We start from the raw sequence: 21,321 nt of genomic DNA, 5'->3' as shown, positions 1-21,321 counted from the left end.
AATAAAAGGGAAACTTTAGTTCCAGTTGTAAACACACAAGCACAGACTATGTTGTGGGTATTTTAAAGGGGACACCACTAGTACAATAAAAGAAAATAATATAAACAATGTTTTCTTCATACAGTGCCATTTGCAATTACAAGCTAACATGCTCATTTTTAGGTTTTGGACTGTTGAGTTACTTACCAGGGATGAACACAAGTGGTGACCAAAATAAAAAATGTGCTGTGTAGTTCAGACCACTTATTTGCATACCAACATGGTTGACAGCTGTTAAAGGAGAAAAATTTACAGATTTTACTCACTCCCTTGTCATCCAAGATGTTCATGTCTTTCTTTCTTCAGTCGTAAAGAAATTATGTTTCTTGAGGAAAACATTTTAGGAATGCTCTCTATATAGTGGACTTCAATGGTGGCCATGAGTTTGAACTTCCAAAATGCAGCTTCAAAGAGCTCAGGCACGTGCACAGGTAGGGCTCACATGCCCTTTTTTTCCCCTTACACTCCGAAGTGCCCTTTTTTTGGTGGCGTTTTTTTCCCCCTTCAATAAATCAATGTATATTGGTCACCCTTTACGTTTGTCTGCTGCTTGTTTTACAAATATTTAGCCAGTGAGAGGTATTAAAATAAGCTTGTGACTACATCTTGTTGGATCTGCTCAAACTGCCAGTCAAACCTCATAACTCCACCCCCTCTATCTTGACGGAATGAACAAAGTTCCACAGCAGCTGAGCTGAACGAAGTCTTGCAAGGGTAAATAAAGATCTTGTTGTTTGAATAAGTACAGTGTTTAGAAACGCTATGTCTATAAAGGCTCATATTTTATGTATTTAAAGGAGACGTCCACTTCCAGAACAACAATTTACAGATAATGTACTCACCTCTTTACCTTCCAAGATGTTCATGTCTTTCTTTCTTCAGTCGTAAAGAAATTGTGTTTTTGGAGGAAAACATTTCAGGATTTTTCTCCATATAATGGACTGCTATGGTGCCCCGAGTTTGAATGTCCAAAATGTAGTTTAAATGCGGCTTCAAACGATCCCAAATGCGGTTGTAAACGATCCCAGCCGAGGAAGAAGGGTCTTATCTAGCGAAACGATCGGTTATTTTCATTAAAAAAAAAAAACAATATAAATACTTTTTAATCTCAAATGCTTGTTTTGTCTAGCTCTCCCTGAACTTTGTGTATTCTGACTCAAGACATTTAGGGTATGTCAAAAACTCCAATCGTATTTTCTACCTTAACTTCAAAAATCATTTCAAAATCATCCTACATCACTGCAGAAGTACCGACCCAGTCTTTGCAAAGTGAACATGATATAGGACGATTTTGAAGTTGAGGGAGAACATGAGATGGGAGTTTTCCGACATACCCTAACTGTCATGAATCGGACACAAAAACAGAGGTCGGAAAGAGCAAGACAACACAAGCGTTTGAAAAAGTATATAAAAGCATTAAAAAGTATATAGCATTAAAAAGTATATAATTGTATTATTTTTATGAAAATAACCAATCGTTACGCTAGATAAGACCCTTCTTCCTCGGCTGGGATCATGTACAACCGCATTTGGGATTGTTTGAAGCTGCATTTGGGGTGCCCTTTTTTCAGTTTCAGCACATGCCGCACAAAAGATCTGTGCTCGGCCCTGCACATGATAGTATTTATTATTTATTTGTTTATTACTTATGTTTGTTCGTTTGTTGTGGGGCTCAAAGTAAAAACATGTCTTGCTGGTGTAACAGAGATTGCATCCCAATATTAACATTTAAAAAATAGTGTAGTGTAACAAACTTACAGGAAGCCACTTTTGTTATGTGTCAGGTAAACCATAAAACACAGAAGACCCCCATTAGACCCCTCATGAATGTATGCCAAGGTTTTGTAGGACTTTTCCCATTTACACATTCTGATAATGCCACTGATTTACTTCGCCAGCAAATCTTTTATGAGTATGTGTGGATGTGTTTCACCTGGTTTGTGTGAAGTCTTTGTACTGAGTTCTCAGAAGGATGTAGACTTGCTTTGATGTAGATCAAACCAGCCTGTATGATTTTATGTTTCTACAATGCTTCTTTCAGGTGTCAGATCTGGTACTTGACAATCACATTTCAAGTAAATGACTGGCCTGCAAACAGAAACATCAAGGCTAATGAAGCACAGCACATATTAATACAAAGCCCCATTAGAGTTCAAACGAGCATATTCTTTGCCCTTTGAACGACCACAGATAATTTAATGAAAGAAAAAACACTTTAAACACCACGTTTTTAAAGTACCACATTGCACTCACCTCATAGACTAGCTCTAGCAAATACAATACATGTCTAAGCGTCTAATGTAATGCATTCTAGAGCAGGTTCAAATTGTTGACAGGGAACGCTAAAGGAGCCATCACAGAAATATACTGCCTTTATTAACATATGCCTGAGTGCTTCTGATGTTCAGCCATCGCAGAAGGTGAAAAAAGACTCCTGCTGTGCAAGCAAAACACGAGTTACGTTTATACCTTCAAAACCTGTGCAGAATTTATATGCACTGTAATTCAGCTGTGGACATAAAACATAGAACATGTTTTCACAGATATTGTACTTCAGATGTCTTGTCTGTTGTGAATTTTGCTACAGCTGCATAGAAGTGGAATATTTCAGCATGGATAACTTAAGTCTGGGAATGTATTATTTTGGGAAGGCTGGTAAACAGATGACGCCAGTGCAGCATACTGACTAAATTCTGAGAAATCAGTGACAGTGAATTAAACCATAACCTTGTATTAAATAAAATATATATATATATATAAACGCCAGAGTTAGAAATTATCACTGCATTTTGCCATAAATTAACAAGTGTAAATGTTTAGATTATCTGTGAATTCTATTAATCACATAGACCTGAAATTAAAATATACAGTATATCATGTTGTTGCATTGCAGTTGGGTTGTGAAATATAAATTTTGGAAAACTTCTGTAGATATCTGGCTTAGTTTCGACATAGAGAAACAAACCATATAGTGTTGCGGCTTGAACAGCAGGTCAGCATTTGACAACTGCTATTAGTGGTCGGTCATATTTTACTTTTTCTGCTGGGGCCAAGCATTAGCAGGCACAAATTTGTGACTGTATCCTGGAAATATGCCTAAAAAAATGCAACCCACATCTGACTGTATTAATAAAGCATTTTATGAAGAAAAAAGTTGCTTGTAATAAGTGGGCAACAACAATTATTTCTTTCCTCTCGTCACCTATTTAGAATTATTTTGAGTGGCAAGCCACTTTCAGCTTTGTTTTGTCTCACCAGGTTGTTTGATCTTCTAGAAAGATTTGGCAACCTCTTGAGTGGAGAAGGAGGAACAATGTTTGGTGGGCCTTTTTAATGACACTGAAAGCCTACTAAGCATACAGCCGATGTGCGTGCCAAACACTTGATTGATGGGTGTAAGATTAGGGAATTTATTTTCCGAGGTGAGGTCAATACTGTTCTGCAGGTTGTTTTTCAGGCACCATAAGGCTGCTCATGGTATGGGATCTCATTGTTATTGCTTATTAGTTAAATAATAGTTCAATATAAAATTATAATGAAGGTACGTGGTCTGTTAGTCTGAGACAATTTCCAGTTTGGTTTGTATAATTCAGAGTTAAATAGGTTCCTAATAGCCAGCAGAATTTCCCAACCTAATAAAGAAAAATGGCTGGTTTTACATTGACAGCATAATGGTTACCTAAATTAGGCCACCAAATTTGAACTATACTGTTTAATAAAGGAAATGGGTTCAAATATTATATTTACAATTAGCTTTCATGCTGAAATGCAAAAACATAATTTCATAGTTTTTTACAGCCATATACAGCATTTTTTTTTTATTTGAATAAAAATAAAAAGGTAATTGCCACTTTTTAACTCACAATACGCAATTGTGAGTTTATGTCTCGCAATTCTGACTTTTTTCTCAGAATTGTGTGATACAAACTCACAATTCTGACTTTTTCTTTTAAATTTATATTTCACAGTTGTGACTTTCTCTGAATTGCAAGTTTATATCTTGCAATTCTGCAAAAAAAAAAAGTCAGAATTGCGAGATATAAACTTGCAATTGCAAGAAAAGTCAATTGTGAGATACAAACTCGCATTTGCGAGGAAAAAAGTCTATCTTGCAATTCTGACTTTATTTTGCAAAATTGAGTTTAACGCAATTTTGAGAAAAAAAGTCATAATTGTGAGTTTATATCTTGCAATTCTGACTTTATAACTCACAATTGCGAGTTTCTGTCTCGCAAATCTAATTGTATAACTCGCAACTGAGTTTCTATCACGTGAATCTGACTTAATTTCTGAGTTTATATCTCACAATTCTGACTTTATAACTCGAAATGTAGAGTTTATATCTCACTTCTGAGAAAAAAGTCAGAATTGCAAGCTTATATTGCAATTCTGACTTCATTTCTCAGAAATGCAAGTTTGTATCATGCAATTCTGAGAAAAAAAGTTTAACTTGTGAGATAAAAAAAGTCACAATAACCATTTATTCAGTGGCTGAAACGGGCTTCCATAGGGTTTGTTGTTTGGTGACTTCAAAAGTGAAAGAGAAATAAAAAAAAATGTGATTACAAAAAGAGTGTCATGGATGTCAGCGTAATACAGCTTCATAATTAAAGCAGTTGTGTTCATCTTAGAATTAGGTTATTAGCTAATTAGCTACAGTACAATGTCATTTACTGTTGGGCGACAGCAGTAAATAAATGTATCTGTAACAAAAAAATAATTATATAACTAAAATATCTAAATTGTTTTTAAAAACAATAATGAACAACAGTATTTCACTAAATATTTAATTACAAAAGAGTGCACAGGGATTTGAATTAGTAAATGAGTGTTAAATTGGTTTGTTTATCCTGAATGAACTATCCAAATTCACTAATTCAACCTACATATATAATAGAGAACAGTGTTTGATTATTTCCAGAGTTTGCTTGTGCCGAATCCTAGCTTTTTATCTTCCTAAAACACAAACTGTATTGAAAAATTACAGTTCCTTACTCCCCAACAGTGATAATATATTGGTGTTAATAAATATGCACTGCTCTTTGTGTACATTTGGTTCATTGTTTGAATGTTCATCCAAAAAGGTGTCACATGAGTGTTGAACACCAACTGTTGCTTCACATCTTAAGAAGTGCTGCACTTCTTCACTGCTCCTAATGTTTAGAAAGCCAAACTTTTGGCACATTAATCAAATACTAATGGAACTTAAAGTCTATTGTGTTTGAGACAAATGGCAAAATAGCTTCTAGGTGAAAGATTACTCAAGTTGATGTCCAAACGATACATTTAAGAATCCAAATCGGAAAAAAGGTCCAAATAAAGCAGACGTGCATGTCAATTGGAAGACACTTTAGCGGGGTTAAGTATGTCAACAACTTAGGTGGTTTCTTCCCTTGCATTTTTTTAATCCATACAAATCTCTGGGAAAATATTCACTTTCATATCAGTCAGAAATCACCCTTAACCACTAACTTTCTTGGTCGTCTTCCAAACCGCAAGTCTGAGCACCTTCCATCGGGATTCGTATCATAACTGTCAAAAACTTCAGAAACACACTGGCCCCCATCTCTCTGAAACCCATTTGTAAATAGGGTCCCTAACCCCGAGCAAAGTATCAAATTACCGGAGAGAGCCTGTCAGGATGGGAACTACACAGGTCAGCTACTGCAGAGGACCTGTGTGTGCTGAGCAAAGCCAACAGTGTCAAAACAAGGCAAGACTAACCTCTCCAATATAGGTTGTGTCGCACCTATGCATCCACCCACCGGTGTCCCATTTCTAACATTTGAATTTTTGTCCCCTGTGAGCGTCCAAACCTATTAGCAACATTTTGCACTCCCTTTCGTCACGTCGCAGCAGTGCCGCAGATTCTGTGGGACCTACCGAGGGTGCGCACGGCCTGCCAGTGCTCCAGTTTTGCATGATGGATGAATCCGGTGGCTGCTTGGGACAGATCGTCTGCTGTAATGGCTCCCTGAGGACCCCAATCAGCATCGACTGGAGCTCAGTGGATAAATAATGAGCCACAGGGCCCCGCTAGACCCACTCTGGGGGTCCGATGAGGTACCAGCAGCACCTTGTGGTACAGAGTCAGCAGTCTGTTTTCAGCAAGATGATATTCAAAGCATTAAGGGAGGGAGAGTCAGTTATATATACTCCAAACATATGCTCTGTTCTGGAAATAGAGGCCTACCTGTCATTCCACACACACTCGGCAGGTAGCAAAATCCATCCTGAAGGGTAGTGTAAGGTGTGCTGGCTTCACTTCAAACATCACGGTGAAATTCTGACGGGCTGTGTGGCTCCAAAAGCCTGTGAAGGCTCCACTGAGACGTTTTTTGTAAGGTAAGAAAGCAGTTCTTTGCCATGAGGCATTGAGTGCTATGTTGACATATTCCTTCAGTCTAGAAAAACAGGTGTTGGAAGGTAAAACCTGCTGGAAAATCAAGCTTAAAGTTGGCAAGAAATAGAAATTCATCCTATTTATTATCTAAGGCTACATGCACATTAATCGGGATATATTTGAAAACGACGTTTTTGTTTCAAAACACTCTCCTTCCATTTATTCCCCTTTGAAGAAATTGTTTACCCAAAATTTAAAATTCAGTTAATAATTACTCACCCTCATGTTGCTCCAAACCTGTAAGACCTTCATTCATCTTCAGAACACAAATTAAGATATTTTTGATGAAATCCGAGAGCTTTCTGAACCTGCATAGACAGCAACAGTACTGTAAGGTAGAAAGGACATTGTTAAAACAGTCCATGTGACATCAGAAGAGAAGAAATTGTTGAATAAAGTCATTATTTTAGTTTTTTTTGTGCACAAAAAGTATTCTCGTAGCTTAATAACATTACGATTGAACCACTGATGTCACATGGACTGACTCATCATCTCCGCAGTAGTGGATGCACCTGTATGCATGTTTCATACGGATGACATAATCTGTGAAAGTTTGTTTTTCCATTTGAATTGGTTAATTTGAAAGTAGACATTTTGATCTCTATAGATATATTTTTAATAGCGTTTTGGTTCGTTCTTTTTTTTGACGTGCTCAAGTTCACAGAGACCGAGAGGGCAATAAGCACATTTGCTTTCATTATTTTACAGAAGCGCAATGTTTTGTTGTTATTGTGAGTGCACAGAAATAAACGTAGAGTCTTTACAGATTCAAAAGACGAGTTACTCTTATCTGTGTGACCATGAATGACGGAGTATTTTAAGTGCAAGTAACCGCACCTGCGCTTCCATCTGTCATGCAGGGAGCGCGCTACTGTTTAGCTTCCACACTCTGCACACATTTTTCATTAACATTAGACTGAGTGGCCAAGTAAAGTTGCTGCTACTTACATATTTCAGATTATAAGCCATATTTGAGGTCGATGACTGATAGGCGAGTGTTTTGATGTCCTGCCCAAATCACATAGACCAGCCATAATGATCTGTCCATCACGGACTGCATGACTTCACCACTTCCTGTGGATTTTTTTTTTTTGCGACTAAGCGACTAATAACATTTTGGTCGACCAAGCCTCTTCTGGTCAAATAACAGTTAGTCGAGTATTAGGGGGCAAGCCTAGTCCTTACTACCTTTCTGGGCTTTTCTGGTTGTTGCGTTGCTCTCTATGCAGGGTCAGAAAGCTCTTGAATTTCATCAAAAATGTCTTAATTTGTGTTCTGAAGATGAAAGGTCTTACAGCTTTGGAACGATATGAGGATGAGTAATTAATGACAACATTTTCATTTTTGGGTGAACTATCCTTTTAAATCCTGCCCCTTTCTAAAAACCAACCGGTCTTGGATTCAGATTTACCTCCATCCAGTCAACAACCACTACATATATTCAGATAATTCACTTTTCCTTGGATTTATGTTTCTTGTATCTCACTGGTCATTTGTTTTGGAACAAAACTGGTCATTTGCTGGAACAAACTGTTTATTTGACTGGCCAACTATGTTCCCAAAACCAGTCTGACCACCTGAAGCTGGTTATATAAGCTGGTAGCAGCTATTTTCTTATGGTCCAAGATGGTCTACCAGCTAACCATGTTCCAAAACAAAGTTACCATCTCAAGCTGGATTTTCCAACTAATTTTAAATAGAGTGACGTTGACAGAAGGATTAATTTTACATTTACATTTGCTGTAAGCACATTTCTTGTGGTCATTCAGGAAATGAGCCTGATTCCTATACAGTACATCTTGGCAAAATATTCAATTATTACACTTAACAGATGGTTGGGAATGAAAGGAACCAACCAGAGGGGCTGATGATGCCAGCATCCACATGCCAGTATTCCTCTGAGCAACGTTCCTGAAATGGAGCATGAAAACCAACAATATTATACGAGGAAAAAGCAATGCTAAGCATGTTCGGTTGGTGACATACAAAACGGAGCTAACTGCTAAGTGTTGAAATGCTAATGCTTTTATTTCTTTAACAAAAGCTATTGCATAACAAAATGCAGAACAAAATTTATAGCTGTGTTGTTTTGTTAAAAAAGATTTTGCAATAATCTATCTTTTCTCAAGGGTTGCTAATAGTCCTTCTGTCCGCAATTCATCTGAGACGCTGAACATCACAGCGCAAGAAAAATCACTTTTCCTACTATCATTATTTTGACTAAGCCTGCATTTTACTATTAACACAAGTGCATTTCATATTCACCATTTTTCATTTCTTAAATGAACTCAAATTTAGACTCTATAAAGAATGTTTTGTTTTCTAACAAGCCTAGCGCCCAGAGCTGAAGTCTTTCAGCTGCTACACAGTCAGAAAATGGATAATAGTGCTTTGCAGTGTGATCACATAAACAGTGATTACTCCTCGATGAAGCTTTCACTAGAAAAAATATCCATTCGCATGCATGTCAAGTCAGAGGATAAATAATGCTTTACTGCATGATATTATAGCTCTCAGAGTGGGTGTACATTTAGAATGGGAACATTATGTAGAAACATGTAGTGAGAAAGTCCTTTCTTGTCAAAAGTGGGACGGTTAAAGGTCAAAAGAGTTGTGATAGAAATGAGAAGCCGTATTACGACGCACAGGGGATTCATTATACCTTCCTGACACCTATATTTTCATCTTTTATAGCATCACATAATAAATCAGTTTTAGTTATAGGAGATATGAGTACATAGCACTCTAGTTTATGCGCTGTAACCTGTAACAGTAATTTATTTGATATTTTATTCACTGAGTGCTATAAATCCAACCATTTCAGATACATGCACGAAAACTAAAAAACTTTTTTTTTCTAAAATAAATCATATGAGCAGATACAAAAATTGTAAGTTTGAGGAGGAAGGCCATATATTATGCATTTTATTGCACCTACTCAATCAAGCTGCAACCCCAGCTTTACCTTACTACAAGTCTAAACTCAACGACTTTTAAAGAAAAGGTCACATATTATTGTATTCACGCAAAAATGTGAGGTCAGTAAAATATTTTGTTAAAGAAACATATACTGATGTATTTAGTTGATCAAAACGTGATAGTAAGGATATTTAAAATGTTATTTTAAAAATCTATTTAAAATAGGCAAAATGCTGTTCATTTGAACTTTCTATTAATCAAAGAATCTTAAAAAAAAATGCATTAAAAAATTAAACAGCACAACATTTTTAATTAAGTAATGTTTTTTAAAAACTGAAGTAATGAGAAAAATGTATGCCATCACAGGTATAAATTGCATTTAAAATCTAGTAAAATAGAAAAGTGTTATTTTAGATTGCAATAATAATTCACAATATTTACTGTATTTTGGATCAAATATCTGCAGCTTTGGTGAGTGTAAGAGACTTCTTTAAAACACATTAAAAAGTTGTACAAACCCCAAACTTTTGAGCAACCGGTGTAGGTCTATAGTGCTTATTTAAACATTACACATCATTATGCTAATGCAGGACACATGTAAAATATTACCTCATTATAAAATAAATTACTCTGTTTTGCAAAACATCCATCTGGTTATTTTCCTTATTCTCAGTTTTCTATATATAACTTTTCTGTAAGCATAGTGACACATATAACCTTGAAGACAGACACAGGTGCTACAGCTCTCTACCTTATTTTTATCCCATTTACTGTCAATACTCGTTGAAAACCTCATTATATTCTGCACCGAGTTTGGATTGAAAGGTTAATAAGCAGCTTGTGTCTGGGGACAAATCCATCTCAGCAGTGTCCCTGGACTACGTCCAATCTTTCTTTCAATTGATCTCCACCTGTCTCGTTGAGATATCTGCATCCGTTTGTGGGCCCGTAACTAATTAAACCCGAATACATGCACAACATACCCACCTGCCCACACAAACACTGCGCAGAACAGATGCAAAGCATCCCAGCTGTGAGACTGTGAGATAACATGACACAGAAAGAGTGTGAGGCTGCAAACAGCAATTTAGTTTGACAAGGTTGTCATTCCCCCTTTTTTGTCCTTGCCCACTATGTCAACTGATTATAACTTATTTAAAAAGAGTCTCCGGTTTTGGCAGGATGGCTGTTTTCTATAATTTAGATGGACGTTATAGGATGACAGTGGTCTGGGTTATATCGCTCACTCCTCATTTCACACCAAGTGTGATTACGCCGTCCAACACCACACAGGCTGACTGCCAGTGTGGGGCATTAAGATGTGACATATAGCCATTCCACCCTTGGGATATTCAGTTTGTTACCTTAATAGGGTGCTAGACAAGACTTACTGACAGCTGAGACATGCTCTACAGCAGTATCTCTCAGAGTCACCTATGTGGTACAACTTATTCAAGTCATGGCCATCATAACCTCCACATCTCATAGGCTAAGTGTGTTTAGGTTTAGAAATCAAAACAGAAATCTTTATATCTTACCAAACCTGTAACCATTTTGCCCATACAATGAAAGTCAATGCGCTCCAATAATGTTTGGACCTAAACTTTCCTCAAAATATCTTTTGAAAGATATTTTGAGGAAAGAAAGTCACGAAAGAAAGTCATGTATGGAATGACACGAGGGTGAATAAATAATGACACAATGTTTTACCTCTTTAAGCAGAGCCATAACCACCATAGACACTATGAGCACCCTCATAGATATAAACACACATTAGCTTATGTTTATATAGGCCACTACTGTATGCATAGCTATAAATATCCATGCTGTATATGAAAGCCATCCTCCATATTGGAATGGTCAAAACCAGCCCAGAGACATTAAAGAACAAGTGGACTGTGCATCTGCAACCCGTTATCCACCTTGTTTTTCCTCTAAGAGCGGGCAGTGTCATTAGCTTCGAGCTATTTTTTAGCTGTACAAAACATTTTGCTGCTTAATATTGCAAACTGTTGTCTTAACCGTATTATTGAAAATGTATTATCTTAATTAAGAACACACTGGTTTGTAGTGGTAACAGTTTTACCCTGGTGAAAAAAACAGCATATGCTGGTAGGTATGTTTTGATGCTGGTTTAAGCTGGTCCTCTGCTGGTTCATGCTGGTCATGTTGCTGGTCAAGGACCAGCATAAACCAGTAAAGGACCAGCATAAACCAGCAAAGGACCAGCTTAAACCAGCACCAAAACATACCTAACCAGCATCCCAGCATCAAAACATACCTACCAGCATATGCTGTTTTTTTCACCACGGTACTGTTTACTGCATTTCGTGTTCCCTTCCGCGTTGAAAAGTAAGGTGGATATCTATATCTGCAGTAGGCTTAAGCTTAATATTTTGCTAAACTAATACACTACACATTGAAGGCTTTAGTTAATCCTAGTGAAAAAAACAGCATATGCTGGTAGGTATGTTTTGATGCTGGGATGCTGGTTAGGTATGTTTTGGTGCTGGTTTAAGCTGGTCCTTTGCTGGTTTATGCTGGTCCTTGACCAGCAACATGACCAGCATAAACCAGCTAAGGACCAGCTTAATCTGGAGCGGTCGAATGGAGCCGCCAAAAATTAGAAATGCTTTATTGTTTACAGAAACCGAACGCGAATTTCAGGACAACGCTTCAGTTTTAATGATTAAAGAGTGCGAGGTAAGATTTAAGTATGTTGACAACTGTATTATAATAGGACTGATAAACGACCAACTGTAATATGCAAACTAGGCTATTTGAAATTTCCCCGTTTTGAATTTCAAATATAGATGGCTGTTGATATGATTTAATTAATTTAAATAAAGATCATTACCATTGGGGGCTCTTGAAATGACTTCTTTTCCGTCAAGAGAGGTTTCAAATTATATTTTGTGCACTTTGGATGATCATATAGACCTAGATATTTGCAGTTCTTTACAAATAACGTCACAACACCTGAGTCAATATTCTACTGGCCACCAAACTTGGTCATTTTCGGCCAAACTGTGTTTAATATGAGGAGATTAGCTTGTATTCTTACGAAATACTTGTGTGGATCAAGTTTATGATTAATACTAGTGCACAGAAGGAAACATTGTGCATTATCATACAGTCAAATCAGATTAGCTTTACTCTGCTCTTGCTTGCTCAAAGTTGCATCATATATTCAGCAGGGGAAAAAATTACATGTGCATCCAGATGTCAACTTGATGAATTGTAGGCCACTGGAATTGCTTATGTGATGGTCATGTTAAACATGCAGCCTGTGGACAGACAGTCATCTTTACACTTATCAGCTGCTTGTCTTAAATAAATTAAAGACAAGCAGCTTTGAAAGAATTTACATTGTATACAGTGCTATAAAACAAACATGCAATATTTGCTATGCATTTAGTTTTGACTCTGTGACTGGATGACTAGTTTTCCTGGAACTAAATTACACTGTCATCTCAGTAATTATGATTGATTGCTCTGACAAAATGCACATCCCTGTGATTAGAATTCATAACTGGGTTATTTGGTTTGACATACAGCTGCAATTTTGTTATTTCTGGATGAGTGATGCTTGACAAAATGTAAACAAGTGCTCCTTAATTGAATGCAGAGGAAACAGATTGAAAATGTGAATAATACAGGCCTATAATGATTTTGTTGTAATCACAACTTAATTTCTCAACACTTTTAACTTAATTTCTTAATACTTATTTAAACATACTTAACCCTTTAAATATATAGAGCAAATAAACCATTGCATAATACCATTCCATTACATATCTAATGTAATTATTTATAATGTATTATAGTATTAGGCCTGCAACATCTAATATGTCAAGATCTTGAGGAAAAACCAGACGTACTGTATAAGCATAATAGTCATGCTACCTTCACCCATTTATCTAGTTTATTTATGCATTGAACCTGGATGCAATCTAATGCACAGTGAATAACTTTCCTATTTTCTTGTGTTATGAGATTGTATGTGTACTATCAGTCACACCTTGACTCTTCCAATATACAGCTCTGCTACTACATACCTGTCATCTCCAACATAAAGTCAAGAAAAATCTAATTTCCTTCACGCTTCAGAAAACTCTATGAAAAGCCTGAAAGAGCTGATACCACATTGTTGAGTTTAGCATTTTGTGCGCAATTCCTTTCCTAATACCCCATCTGTCATGCAATAACATCAGCTATTGGGTCCAGAGGTGAAGACTTCCACGCGTCACGCACTGCGTTGCCCTCAAAAGATACCGCGTGCCTGCCCGAGGCCGCTGGAACCGGCCAGCCAGATCAAAGGCCCAATAGGTTGTCTGCACATTCCTAACAATATTTGCTTGATAACAGCTGGCAGATTTTCTATATAACAACATAATAAGAAAAAGGCGCTCATAAGGAAACGGTAAGCTCCTCTCCTTTACCAAAGAGTTCTCTTTATGCAAAAGGCAATATTGTAATGATAAAGTGGGTCATGAAAACAAGATGCAGATGTTTTGATTTCCTCCATCGCTGGACATGGTGGATCTAGGACTTAATGCCTAATCAAAGAGATCAAAATGTGCACTTATTGATAGGGAAGCAGGAAATCATATCGCGTGTGATGGATGCCTGTGTCGTATGAGATATTTGGTGAGATTTATCACAATATTAAGATCTCTGGACCCTGGGTCAGGGCTATAAGCCAGTTTAGCTGTCGAAACAGGTGAATGCTTGCAGTTGCACTTACATAGGTGTTCATGTTTATCCCAAACAATGTTGTAAAGAACATAGTATGAGATCGATAACGATAATTATCGCACAATATGAGTTTCCTCAATAAATTATAACAAGAGTTCGATAAGTGGAAGAAAATAATGCGAGTCAAAGCGTGCCACTCGGACTGTTTATCCGCTCTGATCAAAGTTAAAACGGGGGCATGGCGCAAACTTACTAGAGCAGATGCGTTCACTCGCTGATGAGTCTTGGTCACTAAACAGCGCCACTGTGAAGTGCTTGAATTCAGTGAAGAACAGAGATGACTTGGTTTATAGCCAGATGAAACAGCGCTGACAAACAGGAGAAACACTGTGCGCAACGATGCAGTCAGAAGGATTTTTAATCTACAAATCACCATCATTTACCATAGATTTACTGTAGTAGCACTAACTGCACAGTGGTATTGTGTCAGAAATGTGGGTATATTTGTGTCGAATTTTCTTATATTATTAATGTAGACATATATTAAATGTATTGAAGGAGGAGTAATGTAATATAATTACAGTATTTTGTGTGATTAAACTATAATGTTTATGCATTTATACTAAATGTACTTAGACTACTGTTTTTCATACAAAAACCTAGGAACCATATTACATTATTACTATGGTATTGAGGTGCTATATTTGTGGTTTTAACTGTATTATCATTATCTATGGATGATGGAAGAGCAATGGTTAATTAAAAAATAATTAAATTTCACCATATAAAAATGAGGTTGCAACAATTTTTACAGATATTACTGATTTTCATAATGAACATAAATCTACACCTGCATCCTAACTCAAGCTACTATCAAATGTGTATTTTTTTAAGAGACAACAATTGCTATATTATTATTATTATTATTATTAATATTATCAGTTAACAAAAACCTGTTACTTGATTTGAAACAATATTACTCATTAAAACATGCAAAACTAAGAAATGATTTTTTTTTCCTATTAAGATATTTAATTTATTAAGGAAAAATGACTGGAAAAAGTGTGAAGAATTCAAAAAAACATGAAGGGTTTGTTATGTTCTGAACATAAAGAATATTTTAAAGCCACAATTAACCGTCTGGTTTTTACAACTTTCACATTGTAGCAAAAATATGCCTTTAAACTTGAAAGAAATAAAAATGTTACTTTATTGTGATAATTACAGATATCAACTGATAGGAAAAAAAAATATATATAGTGATATTTCTTTTGGCCATATCACCCAGCCCTGTGTTAAAGGGGTCATGACATGGATTTTTTGTATTATTTTAATATATTCCTTGAGGTTTACTTGTAATGTTAAATGAGATGGGAGTTTTTCGACATAGCCTAACTGTATTTACCCGGATTACACGGACTATGCATGCGCATCGCAATGCTAAACAAGATGAGTATTTGAGATTAAAAAGTATATAAATAATTTTTTTTTTTTTGCTAGATAAGGTGCGTTCATGCCATATCGGAATTCCTGTAATTATGAGATTCCAACTTGTAAAAAGTGTTCACGTCCTCATAGAACTCATAATTACAACTTGTGAACTGTGAGTCTTCTGAGAGCTACGACTTGTACCACATGACCGCTGTACCTCCTGACCAACGTAGGCTCTGTTGAGGCATTGATAGTGTTGCCATAGAAAAGCATAATTCCGATCCTGAGAATGTGAACAGCCCCGAGTAGAACGTCACATGTTGTCTTCTCGAAATGACAGTAATTATGATATGGCGTTAACACAGGATTGTTCCTCGGCTGGGATTGTTTAGAACCCTTTGAAGCAGCTGCATTTAAACCGCATTTTAGATGTTCAAACTCGTGGGCACCATAGAAGTCCACTATATGGAGATAATTCCTAAAATGTTTTCCTCAAAAAACATAATTTCTTTAGGACTGAAGAAAGAAAGGTATGAACATCTTGGATGACAAGGGGGTGAGTACATTATCTGTAAATTTTTGTTCTGGAAATGAACTTTAAAACTTCATTCATTAATTTGTAATCAGCCAGCATGTTTTTTTAAACATACTTTTAATAATTTTTTTTAACAATTAAGCACCCTTCTTTTTCACAAGGGTATGCAAACATAATCATATTTTTCATGTCAGTTAATGAATCAATGCTTATGTGTTCAGGGTTGGCTAAAACATGCTTGTTTTGTACCTGCAACATTCCTACAGTTTAAAAATAAACGATTAACATAAATGTATACTGCAAAAGAGTTCCATGCTTTCATGAGGCTTGTTCTGGCTGCAAGCAGAAACATTTATATTAATTTGTGTCGAGAATATCACACAGACTTCCCTCTAATGAATCTTATTAGTACATTAATTGCAGCTGGATCATGGCTAATTATTACAATGATTAGTTGAGCAGGCACAGCTGCAAAACAAAAGCCTGCAGAGGAACTGTGGAAAGACAAAACTAAATATGCAAACCCTTTAAGCTGGTGTTCAGAAAAGCATACTAACTACTATTACTGCAGAGTATATCATGCCAGCTATGCACAGTATGCAATTATTTCTACAGCAAATGGCCTAGCTGGTACATGATTGTTTTCACTCAAAAAAGTAGAAATACATAGAAGTGTGCTTACTTTCCAATATATTTCAGAAAATAGTGACTTTTGCATACAACTAGCAGCATGCACTTTTTAACAGCAGTATGCTACATTGTTGTCAGATAAGTTAAAGAAAAAAATAATTTTATTCAAAGTTTGCATAAAAATGTGCAGACTTTCCAATACATTTTGGTAAATTGTGACATTTGCATACAAACATTGATATGCACATTTTTAAACAGTAGTATGCTACAGTACATTGTTGTCACATTAACATGAGACAATTTAAAGAAAAAGGCTCTCTGAAAAAGTGTCATTTTGAATTAACAACATACATTTTGTGTAAAAATCAGCTTTACTTTCCTACAAAATTGGGTAAATAGTGACTATATACAAATATAGTATGCTACAATATTGTCATATGACCATTACGAGACAAATTAAGCAAAAAGTTCTCAGAAAAAAGTATCATTTAGAATTTTTAATCCAGTTTCTGTAAAAATTTGTCAATTTTCAAATATATTTTGGTAAATATCCACTTTTGCATACTAATGGTAGTATGCAAAACTTTTTAAACCACAGTATGCTACATATGACCATTACGAGACAAGTTAACCAAAAAGTTTTCAGAAAAAAGTATCATTAATAATTTTTAATCCATGGTTCTGTAAAAATGTGCCAACTTTCGAATACATTTTGGCAAATAGTGACTTTTGCATACTAATGGTAGTATGCAAAACTTTTTAAACCATAGTATGCTAAAATGTTGTCATATGACCATTATGAGACAAATTAACCAAAAGGTTCTCAGATAAAAAGTATAATTTAGCATTTTTAATGCACGTTTCTGTAAAAACATGTCAGCTTTTGAATATATTTTGGTAAATAGCGATTTTTGGATACTAATGGTAGTATGCAAACTTTTTAAACGATAATATGCTACAATGTTGTCAGATGACCATTACGAGACCGAAATTAACCAAAAAGTTATTCGAAAAAAAAAAAAAAAAAAAAAAAAATATATATATATATATATATATATATATATATATATTAGCATTTTTAATATGAGTGTCTGTAAAAATGTGTCCGCTTTTGAATATATTTTGGTAAATGGCGACTTGCATACTAATAGTAGTATGCAAACCCAAATCATAGTATGCTACATATGACCATTACGAGACAAGTAAACCAGAAAGTTCTTCGAAAAAAAGGTATATTTTAGCATTATTATTAATCCAAGTTTCTACGAAAATGTCAACTTTGCCAGTACATTTTGGTAAATAGAGACTTTGGCATACCAATGGTAGTATGTACAACTTTTTAAACCATAGTTTGCTACAATGATGTATAATTAAGCATTTTTAATCTAAGTTTCTGTAAAAATATGTCAAAAGTGTCCAGTACATTTAGGTAAAAAGTGACTTTTGCATACTAATAATATCATGCTACATTGTTGTCACAGCCATTTACAAGACAAGTTAAAAAAAAAAAAACCCTGAAATAAGTCATTTAGCAAACAATGTTTGTGTGAAAAATGCTAACTTTGCAGTAAATGTAAGTAAACAGTGACTGTCACATGCTGAAAGTAGCATGCAAAGCTTTGTAAGCTGTAGTATGTTACATTGCTGCAACATAACCATTATAAAAAAGTTAAAGAAAAAAGTTATCTAAAAAAAAAAAAAAGTTTTATTTTTCATTTTTAATCCAAGTTTCTGTAAAAATGTGCTAACTTTCCAATATAACGGTGTTGAAAATTGCAACTGACATTAATTCGGGTTTATTAGTCACACTGAACATGGAAGGTCAAATTAAGTGCACTGAATTGCAAGATAAAGCATGTACAGTGTACATACTATACGTAGCAGAAATATTAGAAGTATGCTATTCTCAACATAGCCTTAATTTTAAGACTTTAGGCTACATAATTCATAAGATATACTTAAAATGCTTGAGAACATAGAGCGAGACTGCTGTGTAAATGTATTAAATATACATATCTCAGAATGGTAAAGTAGCCGAAGGTATAAATCACCAGCTTTCTGGAAAAATCCTCAAATCCTGGCTGGAAAGAAAAGCAATGCATAAGAAAACATAGTTGTACAGTTCAAAGACCGTACTGTTTCAGCTGAAGAACTTTTCACACCAGTCTTCTGTCTGACTGTCACTCGCTGAGATACGAGACACCTGTGTTTTGTAAAGGAGATGAGAAACATGTAGCGGACATGCACACAAACGCCTCACACATTTTAAATCAACAAGGCCCCATAGTGTGATCAGACGTGAGAAAGGGCCACGGAGAAGAACATGTGAGATACAACACATGGCTTAGTTTCTTTCCAGGGCGGACGGCTTCTGGCTGTCAACGGGATAGTGAACGTGGAGGAGGGGCGAAACACACGTCCCAGATGTGAATGTGAATGTGAATATTTACATTACATAGTTGTGCGGTGAGACCGAAAGAGCAGATATGAATGACACATCTAATAAATTTGCCAATTTGTTCAACTTCTAACTACCTTCACTTTTTCAGAAGCAAGTTGTGAAGGGGCATTGGTTACTCAATGTAAAGAGAACTTAAAGGGATAGTTCACCCAAAAATGAAAATTCTTTCAAAAGTCACAATCGTTGTGCATGCATTGTGATACTCTTGTGAACATGCGTCAAAGACTGACATGGAAGAGAAGAAATTGTTGAACGAAGTTGTTATTTTTATTTTCTTTGTGCTCAAAAAGTATTCTCATAGCTTCATAAAATTAGGATTTAACCACTGATGTCACATGGAATATTTTAACAATGTCTTTACTACCTTTCTGGACTTTAAATGTGTTAGTTGCTTTGCCGTCTATGCAGGGTCAGAAAGCTCTCAGATTTCATTGAAATCTTCTGTAGATGTAGAAAGGTTTTACAGGTTTGGAACAACATAAGGGTGAGTAATTAATGACAGAATTTGCATTTTTGGGTGAACTATCCCTTTAAGAAGTAAGAAGTATGAGGTATCATTCATGCCTGCAATACAAACAAGGTTGAATACGTATTATTAAAGGTCTGAACAGCCCATAGTGTAACGTATGAGCAATAATAACTAGATAAGTTTGTCATGACAAACTTATGCTAGTGTGTTGTTAGCATGATTAACATGTTATTAGTATGTTTCAAATGTGATTAGCATGTGGATAGCATGTTTTAAGCATGATTAACGTTTGCTGGCATCATATGTTAACATGTTTCTACCATGATTAGCATGTAGTTAACATGTTTCTAACACTTTTCTACCACGATTAACATTTTGCTTGCATGTTTTTAACATGATTAGCATTTTAGCATAATTAGCATGTTGCTAACATTTTGCTAACATGATTAATGTTGATAACATGTTGTTAACATGTCTATAGAATTATTAGCATGTAGTTGACATGTTGCCAACATGTTTCTGTCATGATTAACATGTAGTTAGCATGTTTTTAACATGATTAGCATGTAGTTGACATGCTTATGGAATTATCATGCTGCTAATATAAGATTAGCATGTACTTAACATTTTTCTAACATGTTTTCATTACCATGTTAATGTTGCTAACATGTTTTAACATAATTAGCATGTTGCTAACATTGTTAGCATGATTTAACACATTTCTAGCACATTTCTGATCGATTAACATGTAGCCAACATTTCCCTGATGTGATTAGCATGTAGTTAACATATATTCAGCATGTTTCTAACAATGATTAGCATGTAGTTATGTTGTTAAAATGTCTATAGAATTATTAACGTGTTGCTAACATGATTAACGTAGTTGACATGTTGGCAACATGTTTCTGGCATGATTAGCATGTTGGTAGCATGATTAACATGTAGTTAGCATGTTTTTAACATGATTAGCATGTAGTTAGCATGTCGTTAACATGTTCATAGAATTATTATGCTGCTAGCATGATTAGCATGTACTTAACATGTTACTAACATGTTAATGTCTTGCTAACATAATTAGCATGTTGACAACACATTGTTAGCATGATTTAACACATTTCCAGCACATTTCTGATTGACTGATTAACATGTAGCCAACATTTCCCTGGCATGATTATCATGTGGTTAACATGTATTTAGCATGTTTTTAACAATGATTAGTATGTAGTTACCATGTTTCTGACATGATTTGGATTTAGCTATGTTGTTAAAATGTTTATAAAATTATTAGCATGTTGTTAACATGATTAGCATGTAGTTAACAAGTTGCTAACATGTCTTTAGCAAGTTGTTAACATTGTTAGCATGTTTTCACACATTGGTAGCACGTTTTTAGCATGATTAACATGTTAACATGGTGCCAACATTTTGACATGTTGGTAACATGATTAACATGCAATTAGCATGTTGCTAACATGTTTTTAACATGATTAACATGTCTTCAGCATGATTAACATGTTGCTGGCATGTTTCTAGCATGATTTAACTTATTGCCAGCATGTTTTAACATGATTTAATACATTGTTAGCATTTTGTAACAAATTGATACAATGATTAGCATGTTGCTAATATTGTTAGCATGATTTAACCCATTGCTAACACGTTTTAACATGATTTAACGTATTGTTAGCCTGTTTTTGCATAATTTACATAATGATTAGCATCACTAACATGAATTA

Source organism: Labeo rohita, chromosome 18 (assembly GCF_022985175.1).
Source record: "Labeo rohita strain BAU-BD-2019 chromosome 18, IGBB_LRoh.1.0, whole genome shotgun sequence".
Classification (NCBI taxonomy): domain Eukaryota; kingdom Metazoa; phylum Chordata; class Actinopteri; order Cypriniformes; family Cyprinidae; genus Labeo; species Labeo rohita.
Note: the sequence above shows the minus strand (reverse complement) of the source record.